The following is a 19301-nucleotide window of genomic DNA, read 5'->3' on the forward strand; positions in this document are numbered from 1 at the left end:
AAAAGGTATTGTATTCACGTGGTTTTATTCATAATTCATTATAGGTATTATCATAGAGTACTAGAGCGGTACTGTCATAGTAAATTTTGTAACCCCAGTAAATTCACCGCCATCTGTCGACACACTTTAAAACTAAAAATTAAGATTTATAAAAATACGATAAAATGTATTTAAATATGGATAAATGATTTTTTTTATTTGCATTAATTATTTTTATGATTTTTTCTTTCACTGATATGCGTTAAAATTGTTAAATAACAAACGAAACCGTCAACGCCATCTATACGACAGTAGAGTTTTGCGTGATATTCCCTATTGAACTACACAATGCACTGCACACATACACAATTCACTGTAATGCTTATATATGCTAAATAAATGAAAAAAACTTACAATGATAACTAAAACAGCGGTTTGGCTTCTGCCTGCTCTTGTTAAAAAAAGTTTCAGACGTGCCCATTTTAACTAGAATGATTTATAATGACCATCCAAACCAGAGTTCAGACTTAAGCTGGTCTGTCTGTGGCGCAAGAGCCGCGCGTCTTGAATGTCTGAATTCAACCGCCAGGTCATTGACCGGCCGGTCATTACCCTATGCCGCCGTGTCGTATTCGTATTCCAATCCTAACCGCACCGACCTCAAGGCAAGTATAACGCTGACTGGCCATTGTAACTAGACCTTGCGATTTAGATTGTGCTGTACGCAAGGGCCTGACACTCTTTGATAGAGAAAGATAGTCTTATTGCGATTCCTATAAGAGGAAAGAAAAAATAGTGCCATGCTAATTTGTCCTTATTATCGGGGTTTTTTTTTCATGGTCGGGTTATGGCAGCATAGGTAGGAGGCGATGGCGAAATACCGAAATTTATAAGAGTGAAAGAGAAAAAGGATTATGCTGCCATACATTAACCTGTCATTACATGAATATGTCTTTCTCTTACCCCTGGTCGCTCGGTTTCATGTCTATAACTACTATACTATGTCTATGGCTGTACGTAATAGCGCGAGAGTTAATCTGGCAAGCCCGGATTGTGCTAGGTAAGCAATCGGAATGTGTTAAGGCAGTCCTACGCGAAGATAAGGCAGATTAAGTTTAGTATGTTTTTAATTGTTTTAATTTGGGTCAGGTATTGGCATCCCAGTCTTCTCTTGATTTTTTCTTATCTTCGAAAACTCTTAGAAAATGTTACAAAACTAAGTTTTCTAACAGGGGCCCGTTTCTCAGAAGCTTGTAATACAAGCGGATGTCACTTTTTGACAGCTTAAAGAGACTTCGAGACTTCCACTTGTATTACAAGTTACAAGCTTTTGAGAAACGGGCCCCATCAGTGCCCTGTTTATGTGTATGTGTAGCTTGTAGTTGTAATACAAGTGGAAGTCCCTTTCTAACAAAAGCTGTCAAAAAGTGAGTTCCGCTTGTATTACAAGCTACAAGCTTTTGATAAACAGGGCACAGGTGTCCCGTCCCTGGTAGAAAACTATTGTAAGGATTGTTCATGTTTAGGTATTATTAGCACTTAACCGATGTCTTCGTTGTAATCCAGCATCTCCAGCAATTTTCTTTGTTGAATGGCCTGACAATGTGATGACCAAATTAGAATGGTTAGTTAGCATTAAGCATCACAACTAGCCATTCTACCAGGGACACATTGCTAGCATGCTTTATTTAGGGCGACAATAACTCCTGTTTCCGCTGTAAGAAAGTAAGTAAAAAACCGGCCATGTGCGAGTCGGACTCGCGCACGAAGGGTTCCGTACCATTACGCAGAAAATGGCAAAAAACTCACGTTTGGTGTACCTATAGGTATGGGAGTCCCACTTGTTGGATTTTTCCCGTAGAATAGCCTAACAATGTGATGCCCAAATTAGAATGTCTAGTTAGAATTTACACAACTAAGTATTCTAACAGGGGCACATTGCTAGGACGCTGCTTCTCTCGTCCTTCTTCTGCTTCAGTTCTGCCTGTGGTAATTATTCGTCAAATAAACAAATAAAATACACGATACACGAAATAATTAGAAAGAAAACAATAAAAAAACAGATGTGGAAGTTGCAGAAAGTTTCATTTTGGAAATGGAAAATTTCGATTCCTATATATCTATAGGTACTCATATTTTTGTAATAGGTACTTAATATTTTTTTTTTTTTTTTTTCTTTTTCTAGGTCGAGTATTTATTATCGGATTAACAATTATTATTATTCAATTAAAAGTAAAACTAAAAGTAACTAAGAATAACAACTTATAAATAAATAAAAAATTGAAAAAACAAAACTACTCTTAATTAACAAACATCTAAATAAGGCCCCCGCGGCATAGTGCCAAAGATGCTGGCAGCATTCCCTCGCTGAATGGCAATACTTATGCGCTGCGAGAGAAAGCCGCCAGCTCTCTGGTCACCGGTTGCGTCGACGAGCTTTTTGCTAAGTTCTTTAAAAAGAACTTTTGCGCTTGGACCCCACGGCCCCAGTGTCTCGACACCAAATGCCACAATACTTAATTTGATGTCTCCGAAAATTTTCTGTGGAACTTTCGCAATTTTGGAAAGTTTCCGACGGTACATCAGTAGTCACAGTCACAGTTATAGGTATTGTGTATTCTGCATGGTGTTGGTGATCCAAAGTTTCAAACAATCTAACCGTAAGTAATCTTCACGCTGATCCATCTTGTTGAAGAGCCTGACAATATGCCCAAATTCGAATATTTGGCTAGTATCAGCACAGGCAAATGTTTTAACTGGGGCACTTGATAAGGCATCTTTAAACTTTCCCTCTGCCTTCTGTTATGTACTTCTCAGGCACAAAATAAAGCTAACAAAAATTACACATGAAAATTATGAAATCCCCTCAAGTCCCAGCACTATGAAATATAAAAAAAGGAATCTCAGAAGTTTTTAGGTACTTTTCATACAATTTGGATTAAATCGCGTGTGAAACAAATTAATAAAGGAAACATTTCTGCTGACGCGATATCGCATCCATGGTACTCAAGAGCTTTAATCACAAACAAAACAAAACATTTAGAAAAAATATTTTTCGCCAATCCTCGTAGTTGTCCCGACAATGTGCCCAAATTGGAACGATTGGCAAATATAGAAACACTGCCAATTGTTCCAATTGGGGTACACGATTAGGCCTTCGATTTCTTCTATTCTTCAATTTCTCTCATGTCGACTTATTCTGTAGATTACCCGACAATGTGATGCCCAAATTAGAACATTTAGTTAACATGAATTCAACTAATTGATCTAACAGGGGCACATTGAAGGGACGCGGGAATTTCTTAGCTTGTTGTGACCAAAGAAGTTATATCTAGGTATCTTTGGTTGTGACAAACTAGACGAAGTTGTAGAAACTAGGTTTTTTATTTAGTAACCAAACATTTTTTATTTATTTAAGTTGTAGGTTTGTAATTAGTTATTTGTTTTACAAAGGGCGAAAAGTTGTTGTTTAAACCCCTTGTGATAATATTAATTCCGTCCATGCTCTATAGTTTTCGTCCACTTGACGGATTAACAATAGTTATTTGTGAAACAAGAGAGGAAAGTTGGTTTTTCTTGCGAGTGTTCATTTTGAGTCCCGAGAAAGCGAAAGATTCTATAATTGAATCACGAGCGAAGCAGCGAGTGATTCTAAGGTAGAATCTTGAGCGTAGCGAGGGTCTCAAAAACACGAGATGTAAAATAACTTTTCTCTCGTGTTGCACACATAATTTTTCACCTCAGTAGTGAGAACATATTAAAGGTTAAAATGTATTTCGAATTACACAGAATAAATAGAAAAAAAAGTATTCTAATATGTACGATACGATAAGATACGATACGATACGAGACCGGACCGGACCGGACCGTACCGTACCGTACCGTACCATAAAAAAAATGTAATAAAAGTATGAAGTTCATGGCCTTCACTAAATTAAAAAGCTACATTGTTTCACTCCCTGGAGTGAGGAAAGTCGCACTTTTTTCACTCCAGGGAGTGACGAAAGTAGGCTTGTTCGAGCTGCTGAGGTAAAAACAATATATAACATTTTTAATTTGCTACTTGCGAAATATCATTTTTATGTTTTTATTTTACATTGTTTAGACATTAAGGATTGCAATATATACCTATATATTCAAATTTCGTCTTGTGGACGAAAACTAGAGCTGGACGAGAACTAGCGCAACTAGCTAGTGAATGATTCTCAAATTGAACCACGTGTAGTCGGCTTACTAGAGCGGTAGTAAATGAAAACTACCTAGTATAACAATATACATAATAGTAAAAATATGTTGGTACAGTCAAGGGCATAAATATATATACACTAGACTTATATTGATCGGGATATAGACCGTGATTAGCTTTTGTATTGTTTTTGTGATGTGATGTCACCCGTGAACAAGATGCATGTAACTGCGTCGAAATATCGGCAGCTCATAAACAATACAAAAGGTAATCACGGTGTATATCCCGGTCAATATACGTCTAGTGAAACTAACCGTGAATCATTCAAAACTTAAGATATATATATACATTCCCAAAGTTTCAAAAATATGTGTACGCTCTTACACCTTAGACAATAAAGTCGTGTTCACATATGTTTGAGCCATTTGTCTGGATCGATATTTTTGCCTTCGACTGTACAATAAAATAAACTAATTTCCGTCAGTACGAGAGTCTAAACTAATAAAATATCGTCATTGGCTTATTACCAAAGAGCATAATTATCATCACTACGTACTACGTATTACTTTGCTGCACCTTGATTTTAGCCTACAATAAGCTACCGCAACGCAAGGCGCAAACCGCAAATGCACCCGGAGCACTGACACACACTGGACACGTTCTCCCCAGAGACCGACGAAAAACGAAAATCGAAATTTCGTTATTCACGTCTCTATCGCTCTTTTATATACGTGCGATAGAGATGCAGATAACAAAATTTCGATTTTCGTTTTTCACAGTAGGCACTCAGTCCCTATTATACGGCCCGGAGAAAAGGACTTTGACCCTAATACAAAAATGGCCGGCAGTAAACCATTTACCTGCAAACACCACTACAAACAGAATACATATTTTTATGATTTAAAATCCATGGTAACTATTAGAGGAAGATTTAGCCAATAATGGACAACAAAAATGGGAAACTAAAGGCAGTTCGCCGCATGTCCGTGTCCCAAGCTGCACTGAGTGCACTGAATGCAGATGCAACTGATGCTTTCGCGCATGTGAAGGTTAAGGCGGCTATCACACTGGATGCGAACGCACGTCGATGAGCGAGCGGAATGTCGCTATAATACGCGTATAGCCTTTCTCGCTCAAACATCGGAGCGACGTGCGAATCGCATCCAGTATGATAACCGCCTAATTTGAACAATGACTAACTTCGGAATGGCTCGCGTCTCGTATTGTAATATTTTGTAAATCGTTGATTGAACGGATAATTATCTTTAAACAAAATAATTAATTTGGTGTTTATACAAAATGAACGTTTATTTATTATATATTTAACGTAGGTACAGTATACTGTATGGTTTACTAAAAAGGCTAGTGCTGCCCTCTGGTGGCAGAACATTGCAGTAATATCCCCTATTCAATTGGTTCCATTGTGCCACGGACAAGTATTTTCGTTACACAACGGAAGACAGAAGACGAACTCGAATCATATGGACAGAAAAATCACACTGCCGGATAGGTGGGTCTAAGCAGTAGGTACCTATACTATGATACAACAAACGTGTTTTATTTGGCCGTTTTTTGCGTAGTGGTACGGAACCCTTCGTGCGCGAGTCCGACTCGCACTTGAGAGGTTTTATTACATACCTTGTACATTGGGCACCAAAAACTTACTTACTTACTGCTGTGGCGCGACGACCCGAAGTGGATCTTGGCCTCCGACACCAAAGACCGCCATGCTACTCTGTCCAAAGCCGTTTCTGTTCAGTCGACGGCGCCGAGTTCGCTGAACCACCAAAAAGATATAAGTAAATCAATTTTACACCGGTGCAAATCGCGGGAGTCCGCTGGATGCGGGTGGCGCAAGACCGGTCATTGTGGCACTCTTTGGGGGCGGCCTGTGTCTAGCAGTGGACGTCCTCTGGCTGATATGGTGATGATGATGATGAAATCCCTTTTTAATTCATCAGATTATCTTCATAGGTACTTAGATTCCAACAGTTCATTTAAAAACAGGTTATAAATAAATAAATATTATAGGACATTCTTACACAGATTGACTAAGTCCCACGGTAAGCCCAAGGAGGCTTGTGTTATGGGCACTCAGACAACGATATATATAATATATAAATACTTAAATACATAGAAAACACCCATGACTCAGGAGCAAATATCTGTGCTCATCACACAAATAAATGCCCTTACCGGGATTCGAACCCAGGACCATCGGTTTCACAGGCAGGGTCACTACCCACTAGGCCAGACCGGTCGTCAAAACTGTTATGTGCACGGCACAGTGCATAGCGATCATGACCATCGCGTCGCATGGCCCACCTGTTATTCATTCCGTTCTCGCTTTTTTTGTCGCTAGATGATACCACTTTAAGTCAATGTTGCAATAATCTATTTAAATCGCGATTGATTTTTAGTGGGAGTTTATTTAGGTACCTAACTAAACTCCCACTAAAAATAGTTACTAAACTCCCACTAAAAATAGTTATAGTTCACCTTGTTCACAAATTAAATATTGACCAACATTTTAATAAACAGTGCGCTCAAAGGTCTTTTATCAAAATGACCTCATAGTTCTATCAAAAGGTTTTAAAACTATGATATAAATTTAAAAAGGTATTTCTCACCATGGTACTAAATCGTTTAAGTTAACCAGAATTACATTGCGTAACAAAAATAGTTCACTAATATTAAAAACTTTCGTTACACAGTAGAAAATGAGCACTATTATATTGATGGTAAGTAATCATAATCGCTAATTAATTTACGATGCAGCAAATAAAACGACATATAATTTAAAAATTGTTTTATAAAACATAATAAATACATGCTTCAACGTAATGACAACAAATAAGGTGGGTACGCTTGAAAAATGAAGTTTCAGGACGGCAAGTGTCTTACAACTTGGTGTTCACATACATTGATAGCCGTTAGTGCCGGTTGCACCATCTGCACTTAACAGACTCATTAAATCTTAGAGGATATAACCAAATTGAGACGCCTTGTCTGCAATTTTCTGTACAAAACAGTCTGCCGATTCAGTGTGCAGTGGCACGTCAAATGTATACGTAACGTAAAAATAGCCATGTCAGATAAAAGTCAGTCCATACAATGTGTATGACCATTGGTCATAGAGTTTCGACAGATTGGAACGCTGTTAATGGCTACTCCGTTTGGTTATATCCTCCAAGGATTAACGTCACCCGGCGCGCCGCGGCGGTTTACTATAAAACTTTCCATACAATACAATTTTAAAACCGACCCTTAGAGATAGGGACACTGGGTCACAATAACAACAGAACTATGTTAAAATGACGTAATACGCAGTTGACGACTAAAATTCAATATATTTTCAAACTTGTTGATGCTTGTAGGAAAACACGAAAAAGCCAAATAGTTATTTGTTATACAAGGGTGCAAAGTTGTATTTTACCCGCGAGTGTGGAATTGAAACACGAGCACGCGAAAGGATCCTATAGTTGAACCACGAGCGAAGCGAGTGGTTCTAAAATAGAATCCTGAGCGTAGCGAGTGTTTAAACACACGAGAAGTAAAATACATTTGCACCCGTGTGTAACACAAAACTTTTCCCCTCACTATAGCGAGGAAAGTGCAACATCCACAGGCGTTAGATCATCTTCATCACTGGAATCACTCATTTTTTATACGATATTATAACAGAAAACTCTGGAAGTTGTGTATTTTTACGCGAGTCGGTGAGAAAAGTTTTTAAGTAAAAAACTTGTTGACAATGTTGACATTTCTGACGTATAAAATGTCAACGATGCGTTTTGAAATTTCATCGACTCAACTTGTGCTTTCAGAATTATATTTAACATCATTATAAAAAAAACAAACGTTTCTTATGGAATTTTAAGGTTTATGACTTAAAATCATTAAATAAAGCTAAATTTGGTATTTTTTATTAGATTCTCAAACCATTTATTTAATGATATTTAATATCGAACGAACCATTATCATGAGCGTTTTACGTTTTGTTTTCTGACAAGCTACTTAAACACGCTCCGTCCAAGGTCAAATTACTTTCCCCACTAGTGGATAAAACGCGTTTTTCCCCGCTTGTTTTGAAGGATAAAAGACAACTTTCCGAGCTAGTGAGGGGAAAATACTATTTTTAATGATGTATTATGGTCGTTATAATCAATGTATAGCGAACACCAGTTTAACATTGCATTAATCTTAAAAATACTTACACACATATAAACATTTACCTTTGTCGTTTACATCATTAAATTAATAATTAATAGGTATCCAAGAGTTTGCTTAAGACCCTTATTTCAAACTAAATAAGGTACAAAGTCATAGCTCTAGAAATTTGTGGTAAAATGGTAATAAAAATTGTTAAGAAAAATGGTGAGCCATTGCGGAACTAGGTAGCAACATGATGCTGTAAAAACAGAATTAAAATTAATAAAAAAGAACTACTCTTTTTGATATTTTAGGAAACTGCGTTTAAAAAACTTAAAAATCTTTTGAGTCGTGAATAACTTTCTTTGCCTTGTCGTTTTGAATTTTGTTTCAATTATGTGACTCCAGTTCTTGTAAAGTTTAAAAATACTCAAGTTTCGATGTAATGACTAAGTAGTATAAATATGAGTCAATCCCTATAGATGAGGACTCCCAAAGACAAGTATTTACCAACACTATTGAATAAGTTAAACATTTAAAAATCCATACTAATATTATAAATGCGAAAGTCTGTCTGTCTGTCTGTGTGTTCCCTCTTCACGCTTAAACCGCTGAATCGATTTAGATGAAATTTGGCATAGAGATAGGTTGAGTCCCTGAGAAGGACATAGGATAGTTTTTATCCCGAAAATCATCCCTTAAGAAAGTAAAAAGCGGGATGGAATTGAGATAATTAATCAAGTGCCTGCTAATTTTGTGCATAATATGCTCAAATTGAATGATATTGCTATGAGATTTTTTCCAGGCGCTATACTTAGTTTAGCTGCTGTTACTATGTCCACGCAGACGAAGTCGCGGGCAATAGCTAGTTTATAAATAAAATTACGGACTAGAGTACTAAGTATTTTTACTACCTAGTTACTCAACGGCTTATTTTACTAGCACTGGTAATAAAATAGTTTGTGACGTAATACGAAGTCTTAAAGTTAAAATGCTTTGTGAATTGCACTGCTCCTTTGATGGTTGTTAAAAATGACTAGTATAGCGATAAGGGCTCTTATAAGGCTAAACAGTATTAAAAACATATTTAATTAATGCTGAATGTCAATATATTCAAATTGAATTTTAGGCTATTTTTACATAAGCCCTTAATTCGTCTTTAATGAATTCCTTTGTGTAACGTAAATTTGTCAAATACACTTTCGTTACATAATGGAATAAATTAACTTGTGGACAAATTAAATTTTCAGGAAACATCAACATTTTTAAGCTAGCAAAAATGACTAAAATATAAACCAACTGCAAGTAGCTCTTTAATTTTTTTACATAGTACGTTGCATGTTTTGAAAAACCCAGATTTATGTAATGTATTTGTTGAAGTATTTAATTGTTTAAAGTAATATCCAAGCCTTATAAGAGCGTAGTTAAAAATACAATTATAAAGCGTAATAGTTACGAGATTCGTTTACAAACTAAACCCTAACCCGAAATCGAATAACTTGTTAAAATAAAGCGTACGCAAGGCATTCTTGGTTAAATCATTTCTAAAATACTCATTATTCTGTACACATAGTAAATCCAACTCTATTTTGCATTTATCGTATATATCATATAGAATTTAAATTGCGTGAACAACTGAATATCCATATTTTTGGTTACTCTGACTTATTCGTGGTTTGATAAAAAAATACAAGGATTCATTCGTTTACAATTAATTCGTTCCTTTGTGTAACGAAAATTTCCTCACATTTTTATAGGCATTTTTCGTTACATAGTGGAATTACTTTGTAGAAAACTTATGTATAGGTACTTAGTACACAAATAATCTTGGGTTTTTTTTAGATTGAAGGCCTGTACACACCGAATGCGTGTGCGTAGACGTGCTCGTTTGTGTTGTAATACAGGTTGGCTAAAAAATAAGTGCATTCCCGTTGCCAGGGAGGTTTTGGGATTATACTAAGTAACTTTTACTATGGGACCAACCCCGAAATAGCGTAAAAGAATTTGGCTGTTGCATATATTTTGGATGTCCCATTTTCTATGGGAGGGTAATTTGCGATTTAGCCAACCTGTATACATTATGAGAGACGGCTGACTGCTTGCGTGACATTTGCGTACAAGTCTACGCACACGCAGCCGGTGTGCTCTGGCCTTAACTCTTGTAAAGAATTATGAACGGCAATAAAATTGTACAATGGTGTGCTGTTAAAAGAATTATATCTTCGCAAAGGTGCAAAAGTAGTGGAACGGAATTCACCTGACATTTTACGTACAAAAGTAGTTTGGTTTAAGAATCCTAAGTTCAGCAACTGAATTAACTTTGGGGCTAAATTCTTGCTAGCTTATACAATCGTAGTAATTTCTGAACTGAATTTAATTTTAGTTCTATATTCTTTCCCTTATTCATAAAACTTTACGGGCCTGATTTAGTTAAATTATGTTTTATCCCATTCTTACAAATATATAACTCAAAATGACAGATAAAGACAAACGATTCATAGCTAATTCAGGCTAGTAACGCGTTTATGAATAACGCTATTAGAATATACACGTATTTTACATAATTCGTTGAAACTTAGAAATAAATGAAGTGGAAAAACTCAATGCCTCGGGCGAGACTCGAACTCCCGACTCTAGATCACTAGCCTATCGCTCTGCCAACTGAGCTACTGAGACTTCACTCACAGCGAATATTTGCACCACATCACTCTTATACGCCTTAGGGAGGCCTAGTGACATCTACCGTAAGAGCATTACACTTCTTAAACGGCCGGAGTTCAAGGTCACATTGGACTCTGTATTAACAACAACGTACGTTGGGTTAGCGTCATTCCGTTCCACTTTAAACTAAAATTAGGTAAACGCATTAAAAATATCTAAACAATAAATAAACTTATACTAATATTATGCGAATGTTTACAGTACAGATGATGGTCGTAGCTATTTAAAGTGTCTGTTTTTTAAATTGCGAGAGAAAAAGTGACGTGTACATCACATGATAACAAAGTTCATCATATGCTTTTTTTTTTTTTTATCCTATCTGGCTTTTACTCCCCGCAATTTTGCACGGGGTGAATTTGCCAATGTCGGTTTTTGACTTTCACACGTGAGGAGAATGTTCGGTAGTCTGGGCATCATATGCTTACAGAATGGGATAGAACTATGATCATTTGTCAGCCTATTAAAGTCAGACCAAGCTATAGTTTGTCAAAGGACTGTCTCATTTCAAATATAGACTGAGAGAATCATACTGTCTTTGTCTTACACTAGTACTAGCACCCAAAAGAAAGGGATGAGTATAATTTTCCTGGTTGTTACTGACTGACAAATTGGTTTGACCAACTATAACTCTGGACCAGTGCCGGATTAAGCCAGCGCGGGGCCTGTAGGAAATTCTATAATGGGGCCCATGGAATGTTTAATTTTGTCGGACGAAGTGAAACTTAGGTTTTTTACGGCCGCAATGCGTAGCTGCGCGAGGCCCCTAAACGCGCGGGGCCCGTGGCATTTGCTACTTTTGCCACTTACTACTTTTGTGTTCATATGAAAATCTGATCCTTAAGAGAGACGGCACACCGGCCGAGTGTGCGTAGACAAAGACATGCACGTGCGTGTGCGCTAAAATGTTAGAGCCGTGCACGCACACATCACACAAGCGGTGTGCCGTCTCTCATAAGGATTTTTATATTACAACGCGCACGTACATGTGTTCGCACTAATATCCGATGTGCACAAACCTTTATACTGGCATTTCCACTTTTTATTTCTTCAAATTCTACTGGTGACTACATAGTTACTTATGAATGAAAACAATGCGATAATATTTAACCGTTGAAAAAATAGATCTAATTCAAATAGTCTGCAAAATGTCTTACACGAATAACAGTTTTGTACGTAACTCCTTCAATTAAAATTAATTGTCTTTTTTATTAGTCTTTTTGATCGCAAGATTTTGAAGTCTTAGTAAAAATTTAAATATGTCTAGTACGTGCGCTATTTAATAGGCTTTTTACAGTGTTGTGATTTGTGATGTTTCATATAAATAAAGCTAATATGCTAAATTGTTACCATATTTCTATTAGTATGACTTTTAAAATTACTGTTAAAAAATAAAATAGCTGCAACCATATAATAAGGCTTAGAACCTACATTAGTTACAATTGTGACAAAAATTTACACTTAGGCGCAAAAATACGTGACACCTATTTCTAACACTTTACAATTTTACATCAATTTGTAATTGAAATCGAAAAACGGCTGTGCCATGTCGGTATAAAGCTTTACAATTACAAATAAAACTAGCGTATAGTTTACACGATGCTTAAAGCGGAATTAACATAGTTGGGGCAATTTCAATAAACTAAACGACATCGTGACTTATACTTTGTTAAAGGACTGTCTCATTTCAAACATAGACAGAGAGAATCATACTATCTTTGTCTTACACTAGTACTAGCACTCAAAAGAAAAGGATGAGTATAGTTTTTGTTCTTATTTACTGACAATTTGGTTTAACCAACTATAAATATTATTATTCGCTGCCTAAAAGTCCGAGTCTTAAGGGGATCCCATGCCCCAATGACCTTCGATTTGAATCCCTTAGTTTTCTAATGTTTTTTGTAGCTTATCATATTAACAGCAACGGATTTTAGCAATATAGTATCCCATATTTACTTCAAAGTTCATTGTTTTCGAAATATTTGGCATCAAAGTTGAACAATTTTAGGCCAAAAAAACTGGTTTTCTGGCCATAACTTTTGTGTTAATTAGTTTAAAATTAAAACCTTAGACAAATTTTTAGAGACGTCTAAGACGAACCCAAATATGTATATTTCGTATAAGTAAGATCTTTCACAGCAATCGAGATACGAAAAAAGTGTTTTTTTAGACAATGTTTAAAACAATCATAAATAAATAAGTATTCATTTTTTTCACAATCCGGTAGACAAAAATGGAGATAAAAGATTGAAGAACCGATAGCCGCTTGTCTTATAATTCTATATGTAGTGCAAAAGTAGGAGATACGATTCAAAACTTGTCAAAAATCGATGAAAACCTCAGGTAGCCCCTTAAAAGACTCTCGAACCCAAAAAGACGCTCCCATATAATTTAAGTTACGCTCTCATTTTTATTTGATAACCTGTAACAACATGTTGACCTGTTCTTAAACCATTGTATACTTAAACTGGAACAAATTGCGAAACTAATTATGCAAAATTAATTAGTTTGTTTATGCGAATGTTTCAAGCACTAGCTTGTAAAGTAAGTGCTATTTTTGCCAAAATTCATCTAAATATATAACTCTAAGGTGGGTTTTAGTGTCACGCGGACCGTCCGTGCGTATTGCTCCGCACCGGACCAATATGTATTAAGTCCGGGGAGCGTTTTAGAGTGGTTCGGACAGCTTTCTCATACAATTTTGCGGTACGGAGTGATCCGCACGGAGGGTCCGCGTGACACTAAAACCCGCCTAAGGGCGGGATTCCACCAGTGTGCGGCACAAGCATTTTTGTACTTATTTAACCACCTAAAAAAAATAGTAAAAATACATTGAAATACACAGCATATATGTACGTTTAAATTTTCAGATCAAGTTGCTATACGCTAATTTTATTTTCAAATACGCGAAAGCTTAAAATCTATTAAATTTATACAATTTGGTGTTACAGCACTTTCCGACAATTATGACGGAACAACGAACACTAAATAATGTTGTAAACCCTTGAACAACGTTAAACATCTCAATAAGTCAAACTGTGAACACGTCTTAATGTAAAACATTAATGTCAAATTATAGTTTACCGTGAACGCAACTACTTTTTATTTATACCTCGTTTTTTTTTAGAACAAAAAGCGTCAAATTCTTTTTTCTTTCTTTATTTATTACAGCCAATTAAGGAAAAAATTAGGTACCTAAGTAAGTTTAATTCTGTCATTAATGAAAATGCGATGAACATTCGTTTTTGCCAATTTTTTTTTTAACGAAATCGTACGTGGAATGTCAGGGAACGTGGTGGGACCGATGTATCTAAAAGTTAAACATAACATTATATTTCGCGTCTATTTACAGGACGCTTCTGGGGACTGATTTTTTAATTTCAAGCGCTCGACTTCGTGTGGCTCCCTTCAATACTATCTCCACTACAAGCCATTTAATTTCTACTAATAAAATTGAAAACGAGTGGCGAATACAACTAGATTCCCAATTTATATCGCTCGTATTTCAAACTAGCTGTGCCCGCGGCTTCGCCTGCGTGGAATCCGGTCTGTGTCAGTAAGCGGCTAATTCACGCCTAATTTATCTCCCTGTCCCCTGGAGACGGAACTTAAAGTAAAGTTGACAGATGGATACGCTAGAGGACTGTAGTCCAGATAAAATATTTTACAATTAGGTACCTACCACCAAAGATAGATATAACTCCGTAATAGATGGATACAGTCTAAGGAAAAAACGTGCCTCGAAAATCACGAAAATTTGATTCTCGATCAGATGTCGCTACTACCTTTTGCCTACTCTCGTATAGAGGGCGTTAACGGTTTCGTTAGTTATTATTTAACAATTTTAACGCATATCAGTGAAAGAACATGGGTCAATTAATAAAAATAATTAATTCAAATAAAAAAAATCATTTATCCATATTTAAATACATTTTATCGTATTTTTATAAATCTTCATCTTTAGTTTTAAAGTGTGTCGATAGATGGCAGTGAATTTACTGTGGTTACAATATTTACTATGACAGTACCGCTCTATAATATTATATCCTCTTTGCTACCACTAAATAAAATTACACTCCAAAATAAATTTTTTTTTGCCCTTATTCAAATTTTTGACGTGATTTAAACGCTATAGAGTAGTAGGTGTATATCGAACGATGCAGTACCATTTTTGTATTTTTACGACCTTGACTGTACCTATCCAAATCGGGTACACTACATAATTCGGAAAATTTTTATTCCGAATTTTAGAATGTCGAATTTTATCATTCCGATTTCAAAATTCCGACTGTCATAATTACGAATGATGAAAATCACGAATATTTATATTTCCGAAAACCCAAAAAGCCGAATTTTGTAAATTCCGAATACATAATTCCGACTATAACAATTCCGATGGTGGTAAACACCGAATTTAACATTTACGATTTTCAAAATCACGAATTTGGAATTGCCCTTATTCCGAATTGACGTGATTCCTATTTTAAATATCCCAATTTTTAAATTTCCACTTTTTTGGCATCAGTTCGTTTTCTTGAGGGTCGCAGTTCTAACCTAACCTAACCCACTTTTCTGGCAACAGTTCGTTTTCTTGGGGGTCGCAATTCTAACCTAACCTAACCCACTTCTGGCAACAGTTCGTTTTCTTGGGGGTCGCAGTTCTAACCTAACCTAACCCACTTCTAGCAACAGTTCGGGTTCGCAGTTCTGTCTAATTTATTTATGCCGAATTTTTATGCAAAAATATTTTATGCCGAATTTAACATGACGCGGCACGACAGGTAAGGTACCCTAAATAATTACTAAAACGTGAGTCTTCATTTGAATATCACGGATTTCATTTTTCCGATCTTGTACAAAACCGAATTTCTGAATACCGAATTATTTTATTTCCGATCGGACAATGATTTTTCGGAATTTAGGAATTCGGAAAAAAATATTTTCGGAAAAGTGTAAAATCGGAACTTTAAGCTTTCTGTCAAGTGACAATCGGATTTAAAGTTTTCGGAAATAGCACATTCGTGATTTTATTCCATCGTATTTTTAAAAATCGTAATTTTGATATTTCGGACTTATAAATAATCGGGATTATGAAAGTCGTGGTTATAAAAATCGGAAAAACGTATTTCGGAATATTTGGGTGTTATCATCAAAATCATGTCATCCAAATCGGTCCTCCAGTCAAATCAGTCTAAGCATGACGCCGGCGGCGGGCAGCGTCTGCCCCTTTTTTTTGTTTTCGGAGTGGAAAATGCAACTGCGTAGCGTCTGCCCCTACGACTTGTTGATGGTCATAGCGAAGCAGACGCTCACGGGGACCTGTAGGCGCTTGAAGCGGAACGGGAAGTTGCTCGGAATGAGGGGGATACGCAGGATGAACACGGCTTCTCCGGCGCCACACTCCGTCAGGATCTGCGCCTACATATGTATTGCGTACGATGTATTTGGGATCACAATCGAAACTCGCGCTGGCTTGCCGTGTCAGCCGAAAGCGAAGCGACCTGCCTGGCTAGAGCGCCACTGAGTCTCTCACCGTGGTTTTTCTCAGACTCCTGAGACCGTGCCCCTTTTGGCCGCAATGCATTGCGAGACTTTCGCGAAAGATTCGATTTTTTTCGGGAAAGCATGGTAACGCGTATAAGTCCCAAATCGTTTGACATTTACTGAAAAATGTTTTTTTTAAAGTACCCACCTTCGTGACCATTATTAAGAGGAAAGGGCACGGCCGCTTCTCCATGCAAACGTAGTCTCCATTTTTTGGATAAAAACTACCCTTTGTTCTTCCACGGGACTCAAACTATCTCTATACCAAATTTTATCTAAATCGGTTTAGCGGTTTAAGCGTGAAGAGAAATTAAAAAAAGTTTTTTTCATATTTTTTGTGTTTTTGTGTTTTGGAATGGTGTCATTTTGATATCATAAATGAATTCGGCATACCCGATTTATACAAAAACGATACCTTACTCGGCCCAGTAGCTAAAATGATATAGTTATCAAGATAAAGTTTTTAACCCCTTTTTCACCACCATGGGGGATGAATTTTTAAAAACGCTGAAAAAAAAATCTTGCTTTTTAATATAATTAACGTTTTGCAAAGTTTTAAGTTCCTAGCTTAAAATAAAATTGCACCCCAAGACAAACTTTCATCCCCTTTTCAACCCCCTGAGGGGTTAAATTTCCAAAAACGTCAAAATTAGTTTTTTTGTAATCGTCTATCATACCTTTCTAAGAAGTTTCAAAGCATTTGTAATGGATTCAAACTTTCAACCCCCTTTTAACCCTGTTAGGGGACGAATTCTTGAAAACGCTAAAAGCACTTTTCCTGTATTATAATAATATGCCCATTATACAGTTTCAAGTAACGCACTCAAAAAAAATTGATCTCCATACAAACTTTCAACCTCTATTTCACCTCCTTAGGGGATGAATTTTCAAAAACGCTGAAATTAGTTTTCTTGTATTTCAATAATATATCTTCTTACGAAGTTTCAAATTGCTAGCTTTAAATAAATCTTGAACCCCATACAAACTTTCATCCCCTTTTTAACCCCCTTAGGGGTAAAATTTCTTAAATTTTTATAGCCTATAACCTGGCCGTGGATTTTTTCGACAGATTAGTAAAGTTTGCATCAAAATCCGTTCAGCCGTTTTCATTTTATGCGCGGTCAAATAAACAGACAAACAGATAAACAGATAAACAGACAAACAGATAAACAGACAAAAATTCTAAAAACTGTTGGAATGTGTTCTGTTATCGATTCTAAGTATCCCCAGCCAATTTTTTTTCGAATATCTTCCATGTACAGACTTTCGACCGTCTTCCGCTTTATTATATGTATAGATAGCATTTCGTCGTTTTCCACAGACTTTCGAGTGACGAAATCGAGCATTCGAAATTCAAAAATGAGCTGAGCTGGGCTCTATTTCATGTATGGCTCCCTATAAAAGAGGATATTTCTAATAAAAAAACGATGTGACAATCTGTAAACCTTACTACACTGACTATTAAACCTAGCATTCATCTAGCTAAGCCAAACCAGGGTTTACATAAAACTACTGTTTTCAACAGACAACTTACATTAATGTCATGACGCTTAAAGCTACCGTCAATTAAATAAATTACTACAGTACGAAGCTATTCGAAATTATGAAAATAGCACTTATTACGTCGTCGCAAAGTTACAAATTGAGCGACATTAATCGCTAATTGTGCTCAGGCAAATATTTGTGACATTTATAATGTATCAAAGAGACAACATTTCAGTTGTCAAAAATGATCGTTTAACGAAAAGAGCTATTTGTGACTAAAAAACTAACTTAGTTATGTAATAAACTCCATAATTTAATTGTGTCGCTTCACTTTAAACTCGGGTAAACCCATCCAACCATCTCGGCAAATATCTATCCTATTACCTTTTCTTAATAACAAAATCTGCATAATCTGACAGATGGATTTACTCAGGTTTGAAGTTAAGCAATTCAATTCCACTATGTAACGAAAGTAGTTCATATAAATTTAGGACAAATTTTCGTTACACAAAGGAATCAATTAAATATTAGATGAATAACTTAAGTATTCAACTTTTGTTCCATAACAATTTTAACTTTCATTGTCTGTATTCTCTGGCAAATTTAACCTCTAGCTTCCCACGGTCCTAATACTAGTACAAATTACCTCCAATGAAATTTGAATCATTATTAAACGGACCAGAGTTGCTTTTATAAACTGAAAAAGACTGACTGATAGATTTTATATATAGTAGTGTGACAAGGGCCTGACACTCTTTGATAGAGAAAGATAGTCTTATTGCGATTCCTATAAGAGGAAAGAGAAAATAGTGCCATGCTTTGTCCTTATCACCGACCGGGTAGCATCATAGGTAAGAGGCGATGGCGTAATACCGAAATTAATAAGAGTGAAAGAGAAAAAATCCTTTGCTGCCCAAATTTTATATGAATATTCTTTCTCTTACCCCCGGTCGCTCGGTGGCGCGTCTATACTATGTCTATAATGTAGTGTGACTACTTAAAAAAACACAAATCAAAATATTTAATAAAAATAATTTGATTTGATCCCAGTTGTGTACAGTTGCTTTTGTTTCTTGTTTAATAAATATTTTTTTTTTCGTTCGATTTTAAAACGGAACGAATTCAATGCACTGATACCAATTCTTTTTTCTGATACCATTGATTGCCTGCAAATTTTTCTTACATGTCAGCCCCTAGAGGATAATCGGAAGCTTTAGGCAAGAGTGAGAATCTTTAA

Source organism: Cydia strobilella, chromosome 14 (assembly GCF_947568885.1).
Source record: "Cydia strobilella chromosome 14, ilCydStro3.1, whole genome shotgun sequence".
In the NCBI taxonomy this organism is placed as follows: domain Eukaryota; kingdom Metazoa; phylum Arthropoda; class Insecta; order Lepidoptera; family Tortricidae; genus Cydia; species Cydia strobilella.